This window comes from Meleagris gallopavo, chromosome 1 (genome assembly GCF_000146605.3).
Source record: "Meleagris gallopavo isolate NT-WF06-2002-E0010 breed Aviagen turkey brand Nicholas breeding stock chromosome 1, Turkey_5.1, whole genome shotgun sequence".
Lineage (NCBI taxonomy): Eukaryota > Metazoa > Chordata > Aves > Galliformes > Phasianidae > Meleagris > Meleagris gallopavo.
In genome coordinates this window covers 93,000,155-93,019,273 of record NC_015011.2, presented here as the reverse complement: position 1 = coordinate 93,019,273, position 19,119 = coordinate 93,000,155, and positions in this window count along the sequence as shown.

Here is a 19,119-nt window from a genome sequence, read left to right as displayed (position 1 = left end):
TATGTGAATGGGAAGAATAAGCATGAAAATAAGCCCAAATGCTCAACTAAAAACTTTCAAATCACAACAAATAATGTTTAAAAATTCACAATTCTTTAGAGCAGTTCAGGAGCATTTCCTTGCAAAATTTATTTTAAAATAAGTTAATATTGAAAAGACATGTCCTAAAAATGATGTTGAAGTCATTGATGTGCCATCAAGTTACTAGAACAGGGAATGCATGGAATATTGCTGCATTCTACACATAGTACCTGATCACATATCCCTGTAGCCCACTGTCTGCAAGAGCAGTCTATAAAGAGGAATAAGCATTCTTCTATTCTTGGTCTTCTTCTTGAGATCTTTCTTTTGTAGTCATTCTCAGAGAAAAAAGGCAATTTTTGTAATAATTTTGGTTAAAGTAGTTACTTAATAGTCTGGAATATTTGAAACTGAATGTGAATCAGTGGTAACTTTCCTTTTTGACTCTCCATTCTTCAGAATACATTGCATTATTTGTCTTCAACACTGCCAGTAACTTCTACTCCTGTCTTTCACCTCTCCCCTTTCTTTTCATCTTCTCAATGAGTTTTTCCCCCTCAAAATATTTGCTAACCACTTCTAAATCCACTCCCAGTGGACAATGACAATATAACTTGCTTAAGTCCATAGTCTCTATCTGCAATAACGTTGTCATAAAGCCGTCTAATACATTAGTAGACATTAAATGAGGATCATACTGTCAAAATTAAACAAATTAGTCAAGATATCAAAACATATTGACTTGGCTTTAAACGAATAAGCAGTGTACAAAACACAGCTTCCATTCTTCTAGGAACATGAGTTAAGTAAGAGAATGGAAACAAAACATTTTCAAGCAGATTCATTTTGGTGAAAATTGAATTATCTCCTAACGATGCACAAGCAGGGCTGCTTCTTACCATGTGAGGATCCATTCCCAAGAGTAAGACATTGAAGCTAATTTAAATGTTACAAGGAGAACAAATTTGCAGAGGACAGAAGGGCAAATCATAGTCTGGAGTGAAAAGTGAACCAGCTTTCTGAATGACTGTAAAGAAGGCCTATTATCCAAAACACAAAGCTCATAATAAATGCTTGTGGTCACAAGCTCAGAAAGTCTCTGACTGAAAAACTCTTTAGAAGAGATTAAATTTATTTAGAGAACTAAATCTAATTTTAAACAGAGCTATTCCATTTTTTAAAATGCTTTTTATAGAAAAAGAAAGTGCTAGAAAGCTTAGCCCTATTTCTTTTATCCCTTTGTTTCTTGTATTTTAATGCCATTGTTCTATTTTCAGGGAAAAGCAAATGAAATACAGAGCTCCTGAACTCAGTTAACATTAATAGAGAAGCACAGGAAATTTATATTCCTCTCCGTATTGAGCACCTTTTGGCTGTTCAGTGCTGCCAAGATGAAATTTGCACAATCATGGATATATGTTACCTCATCACCTCTCCAAAAATTGAGATAAAAAATCCTGTCTTACAAATGCTAGAATGCTACACAGAATATTAAACATATACATAAAAAGTGTTTGATACTCAGATAAATGAACAATCATTTCAATCAAAAACAATTTTTTTAATAAAAATAAAATGTTTGATTCTATCCCCAATTACGAGTTTTCTCAAATTATCAACCTCTATCACAATCTACTTTCGTTACCTGTACCAAGGATCAGAACCTTGGTACCTGATTTCATCAGATACAGAAAAACACAATGTCTCAAAATGGATGAAATGTTCACATCCGTTCCCTGTTTCCAAGCACACACATTCTCACTGTTTGCCTTATGCTGGCTCTGGAGTTAGTCAGACAGCTACACAAGTCACTAAAATGGTGTAAAGCAAGAAAAAGGGAAGAAGAAATATTTTTCTAATAATTTAGTAAGTCAAATCAGTGACAGGAAAGAGCCAAGTGGTGCTGGAACAGTACCAGGAAGAAAAAAAGTGAAAATTAGCTTCTACTTTGGGCAACAGTAAATAATGTAGATTGGTCTGAAAGTAATGCCTCCTATTTATTTTCATGGCAAACAAAATAGATACAAAGAACACAATAACACTGTTCAATAGAGCAAATTCTCAGTTACAAAACAGTATTTTGAAACTCAGTCACCACCATTAGCTTTACATTTTTGCCAACAATGAATAAGAGCCTGTGTGCCGTAGTTGGAAAAATCTGCGCCAGCAGAGGTGATCCACTGTTGCCATCGCTACAGCCGAAACACACCACTCATCACTTCATTGTGCTCACATCCACTGTTTGATTTCCGTAAACATTCAGAAAGTGTCAGTGAATGTCAATGGGTGCCATTTTTTTCCACATGGAGGAATGATATGATGCACTTTTGCTTCATATGTCACTTCCATGTCAGACACCATTTTGTCAGAGAGCCTCTCTGCTGCCATCTCTCGCACAGCAACAAAATGTAACAGAATACAGGGGAGAGGGCTCAACTTCTACTGCCATATCACCAACATTGACCTCTGATGTCATGGGCCAATATAATAAAATAGGAGGCATTATTTTTGGAGCAGTCCTCCTTCTGGTACAAACGTGTATTAAGTTTTAATCCTATAATATAAATATTGTGGTAAAATGCTACTTTGAAAAATATTCACCAGAGCATTTCATCACCTAGTTGCTAGGTACAGAGAGCTGCAATCACAAACGGATGAATAATATATGTAAAATACACCACCACAGCAGGAAGCTGTTGAGTCTGTAGTTAACTTTCTAAGTAGATTTTCTGATCTAATTCAATTGTATGGATTCATTGCATAGACACGTATGTTTATATAAAAAACTTGAAATTCTATATCAAACTAGTTTTTCTAAAAGCATTTAGGAAATCATGAAATGAGTAGTTATTTCTATATTTTGCTAGAAAGTAGTTTTGTATTTACCTAAAACACATAGGTTACATATTAACTGTTATTTACAGTTGTAAATAACAATTCCTAGTGGTTAGCAACCCTGCCCGTGGCAAGGGGATGGAACTAGATGATTTTTGAGGTGTCCCCCAACCTAAGTCATTCTATGATTGTGATTATTTAAAAAGTTTTATATTTCTCACATCCCTACCACTGAACTTTCATGGACTGATAAATGTGTGGCAGGTCCGTTTCCTTCAGTAGGATTCAATTCCAAAATATCTTTTCTTTTGTAGAAGTGAACATAAAGAATTTGAATTTGACAAAAATATTGGGCCTGAGATTGGACCCACACAATCAAGTGTTTATTAGATTGAATCAATAGTAGCATCATTCTGTTCTGAATTTACCAGTCCCTGCAGTATCACATGAAAGATTTCCCTTTGTTCTGAAGCTGAGATTAGATACTGTAAGAGCCGCTGTGAATGATAGATGGTTAAGTGATCTGTTGGTTTTGGACCACGAAGATGCAAGAATCACTCATATGAACAAAGCTAATGCGATTTCTGCTACTTTAATATCATTCAGCTCTCTATTGATGTGAGCAGAGATTTGATGGACACAACAATCTCTGGCTACTTGCTCTCAAGAGACACATAAGCTTTATTTGTAGCTCTTTATTGTCCTAAATTTTTAATCTGAGAATAGTGGAATAGTCCAAGAATCCCGTGGAGTACAGTGATTGAAAACAACCACAGTAATAAAAAATACAGCGAGTTTATTAATTGTTCAGCAGAGCTGAAGCAGTTTTTATTGTAACTAATTTCTTACAGCAAGAGTTTTCAGTTGGTAGAAAAGTGATAAATGTTTTCAGGAGTTGGACAACACTTTCTGCAGTAGTTTAAAATGAAAGAATTCATTATAATTTTGTTCCATCTTGAAGCATAGGAACATATTTTACACTACTCATTGCTCACAATCCTAGCTGATAAAGGGTCAAGGACTGGAAGGTTAGCCCACTGCCCAAGTCTCAAGGGAGTCTGTTCCTTTCAGAGGCAGCAGAGATGCAAAGAATGTCCAAATCTTAATCATATTTAGGACTGCTGTATCCTTATCTTCTTTCTGAGGAAAGCATAGTTCTCTTTTGCTTGCACAGGTGGGCTGCTAACAATATTCCCACAGACAGTACTCAGTACTCATCAGGCTGCAGAACATAATCTATGCTGCAAGATATCTTAACAGAGAAACCACTCAGGCCTCTTTCTTGAAGATAGGAATACCTGAGGCTGTCTCACTTCAAGCACTAGCTAAGGCTGTCTTTTCCTTTTTATAATCTTCAAAAAATCTTCATTTACTGTAAGAATGGTTACTGGTTGCAGAAATTTATGCAGAACCTCCATATGACCAAAAAGTGTACATATGTCATAAGAATTATTCAGAAAATAAATAAATAAATAAATAAAATATCTTGTTGTTACATAGATGCATGTGTGTCTCTGATGCCTTTGAAATGTGACTGTACAACTGATAATTAAAAGATTAATTATAATAATTAATAAAAGAAAAAAAATAAAAACAAACCCTGCCATCTTAGGACTGCATTGAGTTCTAATTATAGCATACAGAAAGTTTTCTGGGTTTTGTTATTTCTTGTTGGCTTATTTTTAGTGATTTAACTCATGTTCATGAATTATAGGTATGCTCCATGGACCAATATTGTCATAAGATGACAATATTTTGATGAACAGTGAGATTTATTAGCAGAGTAACTTTTCATGTAGTTATATCACAGTTCAGTTGTAGTTCAGTTATTTTTAGGATACCAAAAGGCTTTTCCTTGTGTTGATGTTGTGATTTTTAGTCAGTCAGACTCTGAATATTGAGCCCTTTTGTGCATCCTGCTTATACTAAGGGACAGAAGACACAAATGAAGACACAGTAAATTTATAAGTTACCCAGGCCTATGGGTCTATGTGGCCATCCTACAGGAGAGTCTTTCCCAATACTGTTCCATCTCAGGTCAGCAGGAAGAGTGTTCTGTCCCTAAGTTCATTACTTTTCTATCTATTAAATCTTTGACAACTCTTCTGAGATTTCTGATAAAATAAATATGTTTCCACTAAGGAAATATCTATATTCCAAATTTACTTACTTTATGTAGGCTGGTATACAGCCTTATGATGCCAGCAATATTTTTTGCAGTATTAGACCTGTGAAAGGGATTAACAGCTTCCAGACAAATTAATGGCATTATTCCAGCAGATATTCTTTCCCAGGTGTTTATAAGTGAGTTTAGCAAATTTAAACCAACACCATTTCCTTGCCTTCTAATAAACAGTTTCTGCCCCAGATGACTTTCTTAAATATTTTTACCTACACTCCCTCTTAATTGTAATCTCAAGCAGTCTGGGAGTAAAGACCCTCAGGAGCCTGATCTTGGCTCCTCTTAATGCCACTTTACACCATTTTAATAGCAACAGGGCCATAAAAATAATGTAAATATAAATTACTGCCATTTTAATGCCTCTTTCTATTACCAGAGTGATGTGAAGTGCCCTTCGTATAAATGAGAGTGAGTCTAAATTGATGCAATTCACAGGCTGATGGTCCAAATAATGTGAACAAAGCAAGCAAAATACAAATCTATGCATTTACCTCAGAGCTTGTTTAATGTGTACAGTCTTATACTTCCCTTCTCTTCTGTGGCAAGCTGTTTGCAGTATCTAAGACTCGCACATAAGCACAGATGAGTTTCTAAAGAGGATGAGGAGTGAGGTTATGGGTACCTGATGCCTTCACTTAGGGTCATGGCTTTAAAATTTCAGGCACTGTACCTTCTCTCTAGCAAGGGTCCACTGCCCCAATAGCAAAGGTGGAAAATGAGAAAGACTTACCTCTGCTCAAGGAGCGTGCATCATGGCCCAGGGTTTATTCTGCTCCCCATCCCAAACTTTCAAGTGCGGAAAGGACTTACAAGTGTTGTTTGACACACAGCTGAATATGAGCCAGCAGTGTGTCCTGTTAGCCAGGACACTTGTATCAGAAATAGTGTAGCCAGCAGAAGCAGGGAGCTGATCATCCCCCTGTGCTCAGCTCTGGTAAGACCACCTACATCTTGATTATTGTGTTCAGTTTTGGGCCTCTCATTACAAGAAAGACATTGAGACCCTAGAGTGCGTCCAGAGAAGGATAAAAAAGCAACTGAGGGAACTAGAACACAAGTTTCATGAGTAGTGGCTAAGGGAACTGGGATTATTTAGGCTGGAGAAAAGATGGATCAGAGGAGACCTTAGCATTCTCTGCAGCTGCCTGAAAGGAGGTTGTGGTGAGGCAGATGTTGGCCTCTTCTCCCATGTAACTAGGGATAGGACTAGAGGGAATGGCCTCAAGTTGCACCAGAGTAGGCTCAGGTTGGATACTAGGAAAAACTTTTTTTGAAAGAGTGGTCAGGTATTGGTACAGGCTGCCTGGGCAGGTGGAGTAACCTGGAGGTGTTCAAGAAACATTTAGATGTTGTACTAAGGGACACGGTATAATGGGGAAATATTTGTGGTAGGTGGACAGTTGGACTGGAAGACCTTGGAGGCTTTTTCCAACCTTAATGATTCCTTGATTCTATGATTGTTTAAAGACATGGATGTGGTGGTGCTGGCATGGCTGAGGCACATGCTTCCCTGGAACCATAAGAATTATCAAGTCCATCTCCTAATTCCACATAGGACCACCCAAAATTTAAACCCAGTGTTTGAGACCAGTTCCCAAACACTCCTTGAACTTTGGCAACTTGGGAGCCATGATCATTGTCCTGGTCAGCCTGTTCCAGGGCCCAACCAGCTGTCCCTAACCCCCAGCTGCCCCTCCCTTGACACAGCTCCATGCCATTCCCTCAGGCCCTGTTGCTGTAACAGTGAGCAGAACTCAGCACTGCCCCTCCACTCTCCTCATGAGGGGCTGCAGCTGCCATAAGACCTCCCCTCAGCTCCTCTGCTCTGGGCTGAGCCAATCAGCGGATCTCAGACGCTCCTCATACACCTTTCCCTGCAGACCCTGCCCCATTTTCATGACCCTCATTTTGGGACAATGAAAAGGGCCTGGCTTGCCTCACAAGGGCTAAGTACAGGCTGGTCAGGCAGGAAGGGCAGGGCCTTCAACTGTATGATGTTGTCCTGATAGCAGCATCTTCTCCTGATCAGTTGTACCTGGGCCATCTCACAAGGAGAGCTCCATGGTACCAGTGCTTAACTTCTCTGGATAATAGCTGGGCATATCCTTCTAATATACAGCCTGTTTCATCAGGCAGCAGCATAGTACCAAATCTGCTCGTTCCCAAAATGTGTGAAGAAACACACATTTTACTCTTTCAGCTTGAATACAATATCTTTAGTCAAATGTGCCCAATAATATCAAAGAATAGCTGAATGAATAACTACCAAACTATAACTGAAAAAGCTAATCTAAGTATTTTAATAATTTTAAATAAGTATATTTTTTTAAATGTAAAGTTTTCTACTAGGAATACAAGCTGCTATTAAATGTTTATTAAAACCAAACAGGATCTTTTGGGAAAACAGCAAATTTTGACATTTGAAGGAGTACTGAAACATTTTATTTCAAATCTCACAAATTTCAGAAGACTGATCCTTACAAGTGTTGATGAAATATCAACATGTATTTTGATTATCAAATCCACTTGTGTGGTGTAAGCATACATAATTTATTATATATTAATATTAGTCATCATAATAATCCCATGGGAGATGAAAGCCCAGATAAATCAAGTGTGGCAAAGTAATGAACAGAAACCATCACTTTTTCTGTTCAAATAGAATACATAATGGTGTCAGCCTGATCTGCTTAGCACACAGAGAACAACTCAAGAGTGGTTTATGTAGTTCTATACTTTCAATAGATTCCATAGCTTTTACACAAGCTCCAATATTGCAGTTTAAGCATCACCTGCTTACATTCTGTAGCTGAAGAATTTATTGTAGCACAATTAAATGCTTATCATTCTTGTCTCAAGCAGTCACGAATTGAGGGACAAATACCCAGATAATTTCATTAAATTGTGGAAGAGTTTCTATCTAAAACACTGTTGTTTTCTTTGCTTTGATAAATGAAAATACGAATCATACAAAAACAATATAATACTTTTAGCAGACAGTACAGAATGACTTTTTTTTTTTTATTTCTTATGGCATTCTTCTGGTGTCTGCAGTTTTTTCCCATTAAGGAAAGGATATCTAGAATCAGGTGCTCATTTAGTTAATTGGGACTTACACTAAAATGTTGTGTTTGATGTTGAGCAATATGCCTCACAGATGAGTTAAGAATACACAGTTTACTCTATTTGTCCATTCAGGAAAAATGTAAGTCTGTCTAAATTTCCCAGTATTAGCAACAGGGTCTTAATAGTATCAGATTCATGTTATGGGAGCAGGTAAAGCAAACAAAGGTGGTGACAAAGCCTTTATTTGACATACAGGCGCTATAGAACAAGATACCAAAGATAGAGGAATTAACTCACCCTTCCCAGCAATGGCTCAGAGAAAAGTGAGGAACTCAGCCTTCTTTGGCTTGAACTCTGGCACACTGGAAGGGATACTGGGGGGGCAAACCGTGCATGCTTGGTATGCATATATGCTCCCAGAAGCACCACTGAGAGGGGGAGAGAGGAAGGGCAGATCTAGGCTCTCCACTCCAGGCACACACGTGCTCACCCACTGGTTCAGGCTGTGACCTGGCAATTCCATTGCAGAGCAGTACAGAGAGCAGTGATGTCAGACTCAGAACTTTATTTTACTGGACCAAGAATTCAGAATGTGTATCCTGTTCTATATTAAAGATCTGAACAACTCCTAAAATAAGATTGGTTTTGTATGTTGAATTTTTCAAAGAACCAAAAGGACAGGTCACATTTGTATTCAGTGATTGTTGGTTCTCTGCATTATATGCATCTCTGCATTACCGTCATAAGAACTACTCCTAAAAGTTTTTTAATCTAGTCCCAAGTCTGGTAAAATAAATCAAACATATTCTGGAATTCTAAATTGCTTGTATCTCTAAAATGCCTGCAGTATGAATTGATTCACCCACAGTTTTAAGATACTGTGTTAAATATTTATGATGTAAATGAATAATAATTAGGACCACTAAGATGATCTGAGAGCTGGAGCACCTCTCCTACGAAGAAATGTTGAGGGAATTGGGCTTGTTTCGCTTGGAGAAGAGAAGGCTTCGGGGAGACTTCATTATGGCCTTCCAGTACTTGAAGGAAGCTTACAAGAAGGAGGGAAACCAGCTTTTCACATGGTCTGATAGCGATAGCACAAGGGGAAATGGCTTTAAATTAAAAGGGAGAAAATTTACATTAGATGTTAGGAAAAAATTCTTTATTCAGAGAGCTATGAGACAGTGGAACAGGATGCCCAGAGAAGTTGTGAATGTCCCATCCCTGCAGATGTTCAAGGCCAATGAGTAGTTTGACCTAATGGGTGGCAGCCTTTTCCATGGCTGGGGGCTAGAGCTGAATAATCTTTAAGATACTTTTCAACCCAGCCCATTCTGATTCTATGATTCTACAATGATTCTATGAATCATAGAATCACAGAATGGCTTAGGTTGGAAGAGATCTTAAAAGTCATCTAGTTTCAACCCCCTGCTGTTGGGGGGGAGAGGAGGGAAACCACTAGACCAGGCTGCCCAGAGCCACGACCAGCCTTGCCTTGAATGCCTCCAGGGATGGGCATCCACAACCTCTCTGAGTGAAAAACTTCCTCCTAATATCTAACCTAAACCACCCATCGTCGTTTAAAACTTCCCCCTTGTCCTATCTCTATCAACCAAGGTAAACAGTCATTTCCCTCTCCTGTTTATATCCTCTCTTCAATTACTGGCCACAGTGAAGTCTGTCTGGACCCTTCTGCTCTCCATGCTAAACAACCCCAGTTCCCTCAACGTTTCTTCATAGGACAGGTGCTCCAGCCCTCTGATCATCCTAGTGGATCATCCTAGTGGCCCTCCTCTGGACCTGTTCCAAGAGCTCTGCATCTTTCTTGTGCTGGGAGCCCCAGGTCTGGATGCAGTACTCCTTGATTCTGTGAATAATTCTAGTTACTAGGTCTAATACTTCCTTTTCTTAAATCTTCCTTTTCATAAATCATTGTCTTAGCTCTTTGTTAGGATTCTACATTGTTTCTTTTAAATTAAAATCAATGAGTAATTAACATTGCATGCCTATAACAATTACGTCAGTACTAAAAAAAGAAAAGAAAAAGAAAAAAGTCAAGATGGCCTTTATGCAATTTGGCCTCTCTTTCAGAATACTTATAAAGAACTGGGAACACCTAGTGTTGCACTGGAAATTTGTGTTTAACTAATTATCCAAATCTTTTGCAAAATTTCTATCCTTCAAGTATGCCTACATTTTTTCTTAATGGTATGATTTCACATTCAGTCATACTGAAAAGTATATTGCTCATTCACAACCATTTTGCTGTTAATAAAAAAAAAAATTCTTTGTACTGTGTAATATTTCTCTTTATGTCACCCACAGATTTTATCAACAATGATATCTTCTTTAAATTAGGTTAAAAAATATATTAAAAAGTGTAAAGCAATGAACAAATCCCTCCGGGTCTTCAGTAGAAACATGGTGACATGGTGTATAAATTGATAAAAATATTACAAAACTGAGCTCTTCTGGATACACAAATGTACTGGGAAGGACTGTTTATCTTCTGGTGACAGAAACTATTCACTGAAGACAGAAAAGTTTTTAAATTATGTATAAAACCTCCCTATCTTCACCTTTCACATCATAAAGCAACAGCACTAGTATCAGCTAGAAAAAAATATGGGTTATATTTTACATAGTTGGGAAAGAGAACTGTCAATTTTTTATTCATTCTGATTTCTACATGCAAAATAAAAAGAGGACATTTTTCAGATAATGTTCAGCTAGGAAAACTAGAAAATCTATGCTTAAATCTGATCATTATTTTAATAGCATATTGCTAAGAAAATTACCTGTTGGCATGATATTTATTGTGGGAAATATTTTGATATTTTTATATTTTTTAAACTGCAATGTATGTAGGTCACTCCGAAAGTAATGCCTCATATATATTTCTATGGGCATTATGATAGATACAAAGAGAACAATAACACTATTTGACAGAGCAAATTCTCAGCTACAAAACATTATTTTTCAGTATAGACATCACTGTTACCTTTGTATATTCACTAGTAATGCACAGGAGGCTGCAAGCCGTGCTTATAAAAATTTCCATGTCCATCTGTCACTGTCGCCACTGCTGAAATACACCACTCACTGCCTCAGTGTGCTCGCATCCACTGTTTGGTTTCCAGAAATGCTTAGCAAGCATCAATGAGTGTCAGTGGATGCCATTTTTTCCTCATGGAGGAACTCAGTGACAGCCCTTTGCTTCGTACACACTTCCATGTCAGATACCATTTTGTCAGACCACCCTTTAGTTGCTGTCTGTCACACACCAACAAAATGTAGTGGAATATTGGTGGGAAGGTTCAGCTTCTACTGTCATACCACCAACACCTTCCTGTGACTTCGTGGGCCAACCTAATAAAATAGGAGGCATTACTTTCAGTGCAGTCCTCATGAAACTCAGAAAAACCACACAAGTAAGGGCTGTAATTTAACTAGTACCTGCCATTCCTAGGCTGCTCCAAAGAGGAAGGCTAGCCAGGAGGCTAACGTGGCAGCAATGCAGGCACAAGACAGGGATCGGCAAGGTTGTGATTGCCCAAATATGAGGAGAAGAGCAAGTTTGGTACCAGTAGCCAGAGTCAGACAACAGCTCTCTAATTGCTAAGCAAGGCTACACTAATGAGGCAGATTTCAGGTCAAGGTGATGGATGGTCAGGATGCTTTGTAGCTCTGGAAGAGCCCAAGGCTGGGGTCCTGAACTTCAGTACAGCCTCAGGAGAAGAGAGAAGTATGGGTGGGTGGCACAGCTCGCTCTTGCAGTACTCTGAAACAAGGTTGTACAGCTGCATTCCAGCGCTAATCTTGAGCATACACAGATAAACCCTAGGAGAGGGGCTGTGTTTAGGGTCTGAATAGACAATATACAGCAGACAACCCTATTTTAGAAGAGAATTGAGCTACCAAGTTGCAGTCTGCATCGCACTGCATGCCCTTAAAGACAGATAATAGTCATGTTATTTACTGGGACAGACATGGCTTCCTGTAGTGATTTGTTGAAAGACGTACAGCCATGTTGAGGCAACGTACATAGCAAATTTCATAAGCAGTGTACCCTAGCAATTAAGGAAAGTATTTTTCCAAGTATTTGCTGAAGTTCATTTTCATCAGTATACAGAAGTCCTACACAATTCATTCATTTGATTTAATTCTACATATAACCAGAAGAAAATGCTGGATAGTGAGGAAAAAGATGGGGGAACCACCCACTGGAGTTCTTGTCCTTTGTTCTGTTAAAGACAAGATGCCTTTTAATCTGTGTGCCTTGCCATCCTGATGGACATTACTGTATTGCTCATTTCACATATACTTGGCAGCTTATCTAAGGTGAAAATAGATATCTCGAGATCTCACACGCCTCTGGAAATGGATGTGTTGACAATCAGGCGATGGTGAAAGGTACAATACCTTTTCATATTTCCACAACCAATGATTTGCAAGTTTTTTCTCTGTTCTTGATGGCAATTGTCATGTGCCATATTGAGCAACAAGCTCAGCAAAGAGCAGCACACATGGCTTTCCTCAGCACATACATGCAATTTGTCAGCATCAGTATTTCATGACTAATCTTTGCTCCTAGGTAATCTGCTTAGACTGTATGTCAAAGCTTATGTAAAACAGCTTGCTGGCAAAAGAGTCTAGTCAATGAAGAGTTTATTCCGGCAAAGAACTCTTCTCCTCTTTCAATTTAAGTTGTATGGCATTATTATTATCAACTCATTTTTGTTGTCCTTTCGACAAAAGTCCATAATTTGCTCAAGGAAGAAGCAAATGACAGCACATAGAACCCATTTTCTTCATTACTGTTGTAATGAAAGACAATTTCAGCTTTAGACAAAACATGGAACAGATTTGAGCACACAGTTCTTTATAATTTTCCTTGATTTATATTTTGGATTGCTTACTGACATTCAAATTCCAGCTGTTATATAACTGTTGTCAAGAGTTTTGAGCAAATCAAGCGATTTTTTGTAGCAGTCATTTGGAACTGCAGCAGTGATTTAACATCACTCAAGTAGGTGATAAAAATGCAGTTAATATGGGCTTTTCCAATCCACATTTTCATGTTTGGTTGTTGGAACATCATACTGGTGATTGACAGGTCACAGCTTGTATGTGAGATTATGAAGCAGATATCACTACTATCAGCACAATCTGCTCTGTATCTGTTCAACACATAGAGAAGACTGTAGGCCCTGTTCCCATATGTCCACTGAAGTCTACCAGAATAAGAAACTTAGCAGATTTGAAGACATCCAGCTCCTGTTAGACAGGCTTTTCTCCCTTTCTCTACAAGCCCTAATGTAGTGCTGAAATTATGCTAAAATTTAAAAAGTAAAATAAAAGGTCATATGCATTCAATGATGACTTATTTCCTTCTACAGTTTTTGAGTTTACTTATACATCTACAAATTAATTTTAATCCTTGTTGCAAAATTAGACAGAGGAAGTCTATGTTTTTCAAAAGTGATTACCTCTGCAACAATTGCATGCTCTTCAGCAAGTTAATTTTCAATATTTATTGCATTATTTATTTATTTATTTATTTATTTAATATATTTTTATTTTATTTTATTACATTCAAAGTAAACTGTCTGCCAGGGAGATATGGAGATACAGCTGACTTTGAACTATTCATTACTACTCACATACTTCAACTGATGAGAACAACTTCCTCTACTCACCTTTGCAATGTCTGATATTTGCTTAAGATGACCTCATTATGTGTATAAAGCCTTACCTCCTTATACTCCAATTTATCCTTTCTTTTCTAAATGAGACTTATAATTCCTTTTTTTTTTTTTAATTCTTAATATGATTATTTAAATCCTTAAGGTACATAAAGGAAATTAACACTTTGTAGAATTAGTTCACTAAGGAGAGACTGACAATGTGTGATACGTATAGATAAAATATCTCTTTTAAATGTTACATACAACAGAATTCTTCAGAAACCAAAAAAAAGTTATCTAGTTAATTGGTAGTGATTAATTGCTAAAAATGTATATCAATTTATCAAATAAGGAACTAAGTGCTTTGCTGCATTAACTACTACATAAATGTACATGTCATTTTTCCCAGTATGGGGCTAATCTCATTCTCATTCAGATCAATAGTAATTTTTCAGTGGAGCTCAACAGGTGTTAGATAAGCTTTTCTGGGAAAAGTGTCTTCCTCCAAGCCGATTAAACACAAAGAGACTTTCCATCTAAAAAGACCTCTATATGTTTATCCCCCGTTAAAGTGACAATGACATTGAAATTTGCAGATTATGTTACAGGTCACAGTTCTTACAGTTTGCACTCAAAGTGGCACCATCCTACTGAGAAGCATTATACTCTTTTTACAAGGCTGTCTTCTTATGCTCTCTTAGTCTGAAAATATACAAATGTTCTCCAAATATGGAAAACTCAGCAGCAGGAGTCATTGTCCTAGAAATGTTGTGAATGTGTTGTAGGTTTTTTATGGCAAAGTACCGCTTTCCTTCTCATCAAAAAAGACACTTCAGTATATTTCATTATTAATTTTAAAATTGTTTTAGATCAAGGCCTCTTTTCTGAAGGACTCTTGGCTGAAGCTATAAACTGGGGGCTGGTTACATCTATTAAAAAGATATAACATCACTTTCATCTATTTTATCTTTCATAAAGCATATTTTTAAACATTAAGAACGAGAAATCATCTCCATGTACCGGTCATTTCTCACCATGATATTGAGTGTGGAAGATCATGCAGGCAGCATTTACTTATGTTTTTCCTAATCCTGTTAACATTTAGGTTAAAATTTACGTTGCTGCTCCTCAATGCTATAGCATACAAACTCCTCACAAAGAAAGTCTTGCCATCTCCTGGGTCTGATAGATTATCTTAGGTGAAAATGCAAATAATAATAATAATAATAACAACAACAATAATAATAATAAAAGCATTTAAAATTCATGATGTACATTATAGTAAAACTATGCAGTTTACCGATATCTACATAAATATAATTAACACTATATGATAAGCATTTTCTAAATCTAATCTTCTGTACTTCATTTAGAAGATCTGAATAAATCTCATAATAATAATAATATGTATAATATAACAAACATTGTATATATACATATATAATATTTATAATATAATGAAATAAATGTAGTCATAAGATTTTTAGCACATTTTCTGCCACTAAACTGATCGAAAGCTATATCACTTCATAAGCAGCAGTACCTGCTGACCTGATGCCTGCTCAGATCACCCCCTTCTGAGTTGTCAGATTTTCTTAAAAGCTCTAAGACACTTGAGTTTTTCCATCCACCTTAATAGCATGCTAATATCAAACCATTGACCCACTCACAGATCATTAGCTGAGTATCACTAACTTGTTAGTTTTTAATGCAAAAGTCTTTAGTGATGTAGCTAATTTAAATGAATGTATAAGACAAATATCAAGAGACAAATTCTTTGTAACACTTGTACAACATTCATTTATAGTTGGACTGAGCCAAAACACAATTGCAGTCTCTGAAGTGTTAGCCTCTGACTATTATCTTTTTCCAGTATCAGATTGCTGATCTGCTATTGTTTCTTATGATTTAAAACACTAAAGTATTGAAGTTGCTTTTCTCTGATCAGCTTCAACATTAGACTCTATGGTACTACATTTATACACTTTTGCATGATATTTACTTTGAATTAGTTGTCCTTCTTTCATTTACTCTCTTTATGTCAAATCATTTGGAATATGTAAATATCTTTAAATTTTTGCCTTTAAAGTTTCTCCTTTAAACCTGAAAGTATTTGACGGTGTAGTCTTCCTGAGCTCATGTAGGACCCCAATACACACCTCTGAGCTTACCCTACACTGAGTCACAAGACTCAGCAAGTTATTCTTGGCATATTGTACCAGTACCTGAAACGAGGGAGAAGTACAGCTTTTTTGCGTGATAGATAAAACACTTTCAACCTGATTCACTTACACTGATTCTTCTGTTCGATTTTCTTATTAGTACTCCGATTCACCGGAGTAGGTTCAGTAGTTATTTCTCAAAACTGTGAAAACAAAGGTCATGCAATTTTTTAGGGATTAAGTACTCTAATGTTTTGGAAGACATGAAAAAGACCTTTGTGAAGTTAATGATTCATCAGTGATTTCTGAATCAAAGAATACTCTAGATAAGCACCTAAACAACAACAGTTTTGAAGAAATAGGAAGTACAGCTTGGGAGTTTACGTAGTGAAATTTCTCTTTATACTTCAAGTTTAATGCAGAAATTCAGGTTCATAATCTGCAGATCCTTGAAGAAGCATCTTTCATTTGGCATTCTAGCTTCGCATTCAGTTAACGAACAATTTCATCTGAAAGCCAAACAGAGCTATAGCATTCTCTATGGAACCTGCAAGTTTGATGTGATATATCTGATCTGACCTCCATTCCTCATGCAGCATTATCCTACTAAGACAAGACAATTCAAAATTACATGCACGTCAAAGAGACATTTCACTGATATAATAAAGAGTGTGTCTTAAAACTTTCTCAGGTACTATTTTGGCATTGTGGGGAAAAATACACAGCAGGCATCTAAAAGAAAAAAGGGACATTGAAGGGAAAACTGTCTATAAAATCAGTGAGTCGAAAAGATAAACACTCAGCTGAAGCTCTGAATGTTCGGTATGTCTTATACAATTCTTTTTTTACAAATACGGAAGTGGGCATTTTAATTAACAGAGAAATTAGATCACCTGATTTCACAGAAGGTGAAGATGGAATAGATATATGAAATCAGCTACAACAGCATGGTGTTCACCACCATCCGTAGGAAAGGTACTGAAGACTGAGGTCCCTACCAATGATAAATGATGACCAGAACACTTCAGTTTATTAGGAGTCTTCTGATTCTGTAAGTGCCTTAGTATTACAGTTAATAGTTGAAAATATTACTTTTTTCTTCATAAATTATCACTGACTCCCCCATACATGTCAGTTCTTTTCTAATTCTACTGCAACATCCTTATTCATTTCTTTAATTTTCCAGGAAGCATTCAGCACCTAGCAGGTATCCACCACAAGACAGTGTTATCAAATGTAGCTTTATTTTTCCTTAAAAAGTGAAGAACCTTGAAATGTATGAAGGCATTTCAGTGAGCTGTTAACACCAGAATAATTACAAGAAACATCAGCATAAGAATCAAATTTCTTTTATGCATGGCACAAATAAGAAAGACTTAAATTCTCTGAATGATTTTAGTTGCTGCAGTTGTAATAATTCATTGGTATAAAAAGAGACAAAATTTGTATATTTTGTAATATAGAAAATAGTAACCCACCTTCCAATTTTTCTTTATATTATTGGACTTATAAAGTAGGTAAGAGAAGGAAAAAGAAAATGTTTTCCTTTGCTCTGATTTATGGGTTTACTGATTTTAGTTTTATCTAAATATGCACTTTCTATTGAGGCAAGAAAATCTTCCACATAGTCTTAAGAAGGGATACAGTGATTCAAAAAGTATATACATAATTGTACCTTAATTACTGGGAATGATTGTTAGTTGTTTTTTTTTATTATTTTATAGCATCATAACAAGTACAGAAAGTGTTTTTCACCTGAAACCTGCCTTGTATGCGTCACATCTGTGCATCTTTGTGATCATTTTTCTCCTCTTTATCACAGGTGAATAAAGGACCTGGCCATAAACTTAACTTTACTATTAGTTATTTGTGCCAAAAGTCTGAACTCTCTTTTCTGAGTACTGGAGTTAGTAGTCAAAATACAATTTTCTTGAAAAGCTATGTTTATTCTTCTCGAGTTTCATTGTGTGATTGATGTTTGTTTGCCTGTCATCAAATAGCAGTTAAGTTTTCCAATACTTTTGTTTAAAATCAGTGTGATCATAAGGACATGAAGGGTTTTGTTCTAAATTACTTCTAAAGCATTTTCAGAGCACAGTATGTGTGTATAACATAAGCTTTCGAGTAGATGAAAATTTGAGAATCTAAAGCTTCTATGTCAAAATCATTTTCTATAGCTGGTAATGGCATTTTATGAATACAAAAAAAATTTTGAGGAGATCAGTTTTAATGAGATGAAAGAAGACATGCACAAATCACCAGGAAATAATGTGTCCAGGAAAAAATAAAAAATATAGCCAGAGGAGAGAACAATCCAAAAGGTACAAAATAATCCAAGTAACTCATTGATTCCAAAAGCCTTCAGAAATTAGAATTTGAAATCTTGGATCATTTATGGGATGCAGAAGGCTGACTGCAGGTTTTTCTCAACAAGAACAGCTGGAAGGGATTTGATATGTCTTTTTTATAAAGAAAGGATTACTACTTAGGGATGGAGTTGGGTCACTAGAGAGGAAGAATGCAGTTCTTAAGAAGCCTGATCAGAAACAGATTTATCTGTTGCACTAATAATTACTTCCAATCGCTTTTACAAAAAGTATTTAAGAAGTTCTCAAATTAAAACAATACATATAATAGTAATTCAGGCTTCTTTATTCTTCAGAATTTCAGAAAACAGATGAAAGCATTTCTATATTTGACAATGAGCAGCTTTACCAGCAGCAACAATACAGTTTTGAATTTTTGCTTCTGTCAAATTCAAAGAACTCTGATACATCATCGGGCCTAATGTGTCCAGTTCAATCAACATACAGTACTTACTCACAGCAGGACTAAATTTGGTACATTACCTTTAATTAGAAAATAAAATGTGAAGACAGTCTCTTCCTGATGTAAAGTAAAATGACTATAGTAATTAAGAACTAACATCTTATGTTTCACATACAAGTCACAGAAGATCACAAAGAGAAATTGTCCTAAAAATAAAGCTTATAAAAGACAGTGCTATAGAATATAAGAAAGATCTAAGAAACAATGAAATAGCACTATGTCTTTTTCCTACTGGGAAGAAGACAATTCCTGCAGATCTCCCATTACATCTCAAAACATAATTCTTCAAGAAGAAACAGACTTTGAAAATTCCACAGGGGATGTTTCTGGCAGACAA